This window comes from Motacilla alba, chromosome 9 (genome assembly GCF_015832195.1).
Source record: "Motacilla alba alba isolate MOTALB_02 chromosome 9, Motacilla_alba_V1.0_pri, whole genome shotgun sequence".
Lineage (NCBI taxonomy): Eukaryota > Metazoa > Chordata > Aves > Passeriformes > Motacillidae > Motacilla > Motacilla alba.
The window spans coordinates 25002494-25008493 of NC_052024.1; the positions used below are offsets into that span (position 1 = coordinate 25002494).

Consider the following 6000-nt stretch of genomic DNA (forward strand, 5'->3'; position numbering starts at 1 on the left):
GACAACCATTTTACACAAACATCCCTGCACTTTTCCACTATACCAACGTCTTAACAAAGTGACGTGTCTGCACCTGCAAACCCAAGTTCCGAATTCAAGAACTTTCTCCCAAAAGGAAACAAAAAGCTCTCTTTCCTCTCTGGCCGCGGCAGCTGCCGGGCCAGGCCGTGCGGTGAGCGCGCACGGGGCGCTGCCGCCCGCCCCGCCGGGTCCCGCCGGCCCCGGCACGGCGCCGCGCCAGCGGGCAGCCCCGGCCCGCGGCCGAGCCCGGCCCGGCGGCACCGACGCTCGCCCCGCGGCCGGGCGGGCCCGGGCTGCGGCGGGGACCCGCGTGGGGAGCGCCGCGCCGGGCGCTGCCCAAGGGACGCGCCCCGGCCCCGGCCCGAGGAAGGTCCCGTCCCCGGCCCGCCGAGCGCGGCGACGCTGCCCCCGCTGCCCGCGGAGCCCGGCGAGCCCCCCTTCCCCGCAGGGCCGCCGCCCGCCTCCCCCCGCCGCCGGGCCTGCCGCCGCACTCACCCCGGCGCTGCCGGCGGGGCCCTGCCGGCGCGGCCCGCCCGGCTCGGCGGCTCATGCTGACGGTGCCGCCGGCGCGGCGGGCGGAGCAGCGGCGGCCCGGGCTCCCCGCGCCAGCCCCGGGCCCGCTTCCGCCGCCGCCCCCGCCCCGCCCGGAAGCGCCACCCGGCCCCGGCCCCGCCGGCAGCCCCGGGCCCGCGGGGAGCCCGGCCCGGCCCCGGCCCCGGCCCCGGCCCCGGCCCCGGCCCCGGCCCGGCCGCGCTCACCTAATCCCGGTGCGGCTCCGCGCTCCGGGCGCCGCGGGAGCGAGGGGAAGGCGCGGAGCGGGGCGGCGGCGCGGCGGGCTGCCCTCCCCCGGGGCCGCCCTCCCTCATCCTCCCCGCGGCGGAGCGGCCGGCGCCTCATGAGTCACCGAGCCCGGGCCCGCACACGTGCCCGGCCCCGCCGCCTCCGGCCGGGGGAGGCACGGCAGCGGCGGCCTGGGGGCGGGCGGCGCTGCCCCGGCCCGGGCGCCCAGCGCGATTGCTCCTGGCCCCGCTAACGCCGGTCCTGGGGACGCGATCCTCTGAGGATTTGCTTCCCAAAGCAGGCAGAAGGACCCTGCTGTCCTCCCGCCGCCCGCTCTTCCTCCGTGTCGGCTCGAGCCGCGGTGCAGAGCGGTCGGTTCCGCGGCTGCTGCGGGGCTGGCAGGGCTCCCCGGCACCCACCATCGGCAGCCCGGCCCTCCCGAGCGGCAGGCCCGCCGCCGGGGCGGCAGCTCGGCTCTGCCCCGGTCACAGGGCACGTGTCGGTCCTGCCGTGCGGGTGACACCGGGAGCAGAGCGGGGAAAAGGAGACGCAATAGTCTCGATTAGCCGGGGGGGTATCGGTGTGTCCCCCGCCAGGACACGCACACGGGGCCATGTGCAAAGAGCTCGTCAAGCCACTGTGGTGCTAACCACAGTTTAGGAAAGACAAACGAACTGAAAAGAGACAAGGAAAGAGACAAAGAGTTTATCTCCAGTGTCACGTAGTGTTAAACATCTTTAAACACAGACACCTAAGCAGAGGGTTATGCTTTGGGAGGTGAAGTAATGACAAATAATTCCTCACTTGATTTTGGGAGACAGATTTTGTTACCTGGTCTCAAGATCTAACTTCAGCTGCTTCCTTCATGAGGCTTTTTGTTCTTATTGCACAGCCTGGAGGGGATATAATTAACTTTGCTTTTCTTGTGCTCTAATCACCCCTGCAACGAGCAGGCAGCACTTTGGAAACAGAATGGGTTTAGTGAGCATCCCTGCTCCGAGCTGGCCAGCCTGGGGAGCAGCCGGGTGTGCCACATGCCCGAGGGAGTGCCGGCCCCTCACTGGCTGGGAGAGCTTTCTGATACCTGCTGCTTAGCTCTGATGGCCTTTTGCTACAAACGGCAGACTGAAAGGACACAGAAGCATTCCATTTTCTTTCACAAAAATGTCGTATTCTTACACTTGCGTTTCAAGGAAGTTCAATCCAGGACGGAATCCATGCCAACCGGTATCCCGTGGTATTTTGTATTTACCTGCCTCACTGTGGGGCAGCGCAGATGTCCCTGGCTGCGCAGCCCCGACGGGCCCTGGGAGCGAACATTGTCCGGGGCCATTTGTGCTCTTCCTGTTCCCGTTCGAGCACAAAGAGCTCCCTGGGCCATTTCCTCCCTGAGAGCCGACATCACCGCTCTCGGCGTTCTCAAAGCCCTTGTTCTGGTCACAAAGTTTCTGCACAAACTCCTCCCTGCCCGAATTCTTAAATAATGGCGTGGGACAGTGTCTTGGCGCTGGGAGGCTGGAGCTGTGTCCTGGGCACAGTGATGGCATTTCTCACTGTATCCCAAAAAGTGAATGCATTCCATTCACATCGGTTTATGCAGATCACAGGGGATCAAACCCTAGGGCATGGATGTCAGGCACAAGCTCTGTCATAACAGAATGTCCAGGCAGGGCAGGGTAAAGAGGAAACCATAAGGAAATTTCAGATCCAGGGGTCTCCCAGGTCATCATCCAGTACCAGCAACAATCACCACCTGCAATTCCAACAGACTAATTGTCTTACAGCAAAGATAAAGAAATATGTCACTGCACACCCGGCACTGCATGCCTCTCGGCCCAGAAGACAGATCAGTGCTCGAGGACAAAGAGAAACACTGTGTGCTGAGAAAAGTTTTTGAGGGATACTTTGTGTTTTAGAGTCCCTGTGTGCTATTGCGAGTGGAGCGAGAAGGAGGAGCTCTCCCGGCTGAGTCAGTGCAGCCCTGGTGCTGTTGAGGTGAGAGGCTGACCTGTGAAATCGGTGCCAAGCTGCCTGCCCTTCCCTCTGGGCCCGGCAGCCAGCAGGGCCAGTGGTCACCCGGACGTGGCACTGGGGCCACTGTGTCCCAGGGCCTGACACGAGGGTGCCTGTGGGCATCCTCTTCACAGCTGCACCTCGAGCAGAACAAAAACACCTCCTCACTGCAGGGCTCCCACCCATGGGGAGCATGGGGGGCTCCGTACCCGGCCTCACACATAGACAGAAACCACAGTGCAAATCCACCTGGGCTCCGAGTGTGTCCCGTGTCTTCATTTTATCTCACCAAATAGCTGCAATACAGCAGTCACTAAATCAACCTACCCTCTGATTTTCCTTCCCTCCTTGAGCCTTTATTAAAGGCTGGCACACGAGTTGCTTCAAACCCGGACTGAACACGACTGCAACCCTGGAGAAGCCGTTTGCTTCCTGATGCCCTTATTTGTGCAACACTGGTGAAGCTCAAGTTCCCCAAAAAGGTCTGACACAGGCTCCAGTGCTGCTGCCACAGAAGGCCCTGCTGCCTCCCTGCTCTTCCGGACCCGCTCCCGCGGCTGCTGCACGGCCACGCAGCCACGGCTTCCCGCCAGGCCAGAGCACAGTGTTTCTGCTTTAACGAGCTCATCATGTGCATCTCTGTAAATATAACACACAAATTTATGACCTGGCCCTTACACCGTTCTGTCCTTTTATTTTAAACCCTCCTGCAACTCCTGTGTGATAGTATTTTTGTTGAAAGCAATAAGATGCTTACAATCTCTCCTAGTCTACAAGCACACAAATGAGAAAAATCCACAGTGCAATTCCCAGCAAATAATTGTGATACTCACTACAGCTTTTGCACTAATTGTGATACACATTATAGCCTTGGCACTTTCTGCAAAGGAGATTTCTTTCCTGCCATGCAGCTCATGCTGGAGCCCCTCCAGCAGCACCTGGTCACTCCCCCAGCCCCATGGAAGCAGCGTGGGTGCTCACCCCATGGCTGCTGTGTGTGATCCACCGTGGTGTGTAGCCATGGAAAACTGGCGGGACGTTCGCCAGCAGCAGCGGATTTCACGGTAGGAAGCTGAGGGTCGCTCTCAGAGGATTAATGCCATTTCAGTCTCACATGTGCTTAACCAGCAGCCCCCCAGAGTGCCAGAGCAGGGCTGAGGAGCCACGCTCCAGGGATGGACACCCACCTGCCTCGCCTGGCCAGCAGGACCCTGCGGAGGGGCAGCGCTCGGCCCCAGGGGGAAATGCACCCAAAGTGGAGCACAGCCATGGCGGGGGTGCCTCGCCGGCCCTGTGTCCGCTCTACCACCGGAACGCAACAGATGTTAAACCAGCTCAAGGGCTCTTGGCAGCATGTGAGAGCCTCTCTCAACTTTCCCAGCGCAGTAAGCACCGCAGGTGATGAGTGGATAAAACTGTAGTAAAAGCAGAAGAAAGAGAAGATGCACACCCCGGCGCCATGGCGGTGGCTCCCGCGCCGTGTCTGCTCCACGTGTCCCTGGGAGCAGGCTGGTGCTCACTCGGGGTGCAGCTCCACGCCACAGGGGTCCCAGTGGACCCCCAGCACGCGCCACGGAGGGTCTGTGGTAGGTCTGACTGCAACTTTTAATGCTCTTCAGAGCCACAGAGTTTTGTGAGTCATGCCTTGCCTAGAAACATCTCGCATTTAGAGTTCATTTCTCCGATAAATTATTCAAAGCTTCACTAATTCACGCTAGCGAGGCGCACATGCGAAAGCAGCACAACGAAAGGCGACAACGAGACCGTCCAGCTTTGCGAGCAACTCACCGTCCGTGCCCGGCGCTGTCCTGCTGCGAGCCCCACCTGGGCCCGGAGCCTCGGTGCCCCCGGGGCTGCTGCGCGGTGCGCTGCTGGCACAGCCACCGCCCCGGTGCCGCGGGGCCAATTACAGCCCGCTGCTCTCTGCGACCGTGGCCCGGCCTGGGGAAGCGGTGACAGCCCGGAGAATGACACTTACCAAACCTAGGGGGCCAGGGGAGTGAAGTGAGCCCTTCCTGCAGCGGTAACCACGGCCACGGGCTGGGCTTTGCACTTGTATTTTCTTAAGGAAGCAAAAATTACTTTCTGCTCGCAAAAAAGGGCCTGGCAGAGGAAGTGCTTTGCATGGCGCCGCAGCCCAGCTCGCTGGCGGGAGCGCACCTCGGGGACACGGAGCCGCGGTGGGGAGCGCGCCGCTGCGGAGGCTCCCCGTGCCCCGTTAATCTGCTGGAGCTGGGGGGGACACGGGCCCAAGGGGCCATCGCCCGCGCTCCCTGGAAATGGGGCAATGCCTGGGGCGGTGCCCGGGACTCCTTCCTGCTGCGAGCCGCAGATAACGGCCGCCCGCGCCCGCAGCACGGCTGGCCTCGCCGGCCAGGCACTTCCCGGCCCCTTCGTGCTCTTTCTGCTGGGGCTACCACCAGCTGCAGGCTTCCGAAGGCAGCCGCCCTTCCACCCAAAGCTCTGCTGCGCTCAGAGCCAGCGGGAAACGTCCCTCGCTCCGCGCAGGGGAAAACGCCGCGGTGCCCGTCCTCAGTGGCCACGCCGGCTGTGGAACACCCGTGCAGCGGCTCCCGGCCGGCGCTGGGCACGGCCCGGGGCTGCGGGCAGGCTGCAGGGAAGGGCCGCGTGGCTCTGCCCGGCTGTGCCAGCTGTGCCCCGCAGCTGGAGCGGGGGGCTCGCAGCCGCAGCCCCGTGCCGGGAGCGGAGCCGCCTCTCGGGACCCTGCCGGGGCAGCTGCAGGTGCGAGCCGCGACCGAGCAGCCTGCTGAGGGACGCTGCAGCCCTGCGGCACGGCCATGCACAGCCTTTCCTGTCGTTCCTTCCGCTCCACGGTGTCCCCCGCTGCTCCTGCCCTGCGGAGCGCTGCTGGAGTCACCGCCCCACCCTACGGGGTACTGCAGGAGTTGAGGGAACAGCTTTCCGTGAGTGCCTGAGCCTCGACTGTGGCATGTGCCAGCCAGCCCTGGCCGGGCACAGCCCCAGCCTGGCTGCAGCAGAGTGGGGGGAGTATGTCTGTGTGTCTGCTCGGCTTCCTCACTGAGGCTGCCCCAAGAACGGCCCTGTGTGACAAAGACAGGTCCTGAGTCCTGATTTCAATCACTAATAAATAATAAAATCAATTACAATAGTCACCTGAGAAATATCCATTCCTATTACAGAAGTTCCTGTGTTTTGGCAGGGATA

The 6000-nt window shown here is 62.8% G+C and overlaps 1 protein-coding gene across 8 annotated transcripts in view; it reads right to left on the minus strand.

Moving 5' to 3' along the window:
* The window catches only part of MBNL1 (muscleblind like splicing regulator 1), a 67386-nt gene extending 62364 nt beyond the window's left edge, over window positions 1-5022 (minus strand). For 2 of the 8 annotated variants that reach the window (XR_005257937.1, XR_005257932.1), the window contains exon 1: window positions 4793-5022. The gene's annotated coding sequence lies outside the window, so the exon portion shown is untranslated. The other 6 variants (XR_005257936.1, XR_005257931.1, XR_005257938.1 and 3 more) reach the window with 6 other exon arrangements.
* Window positions 5023-6000: the final 978 nt, after the last annotated feature.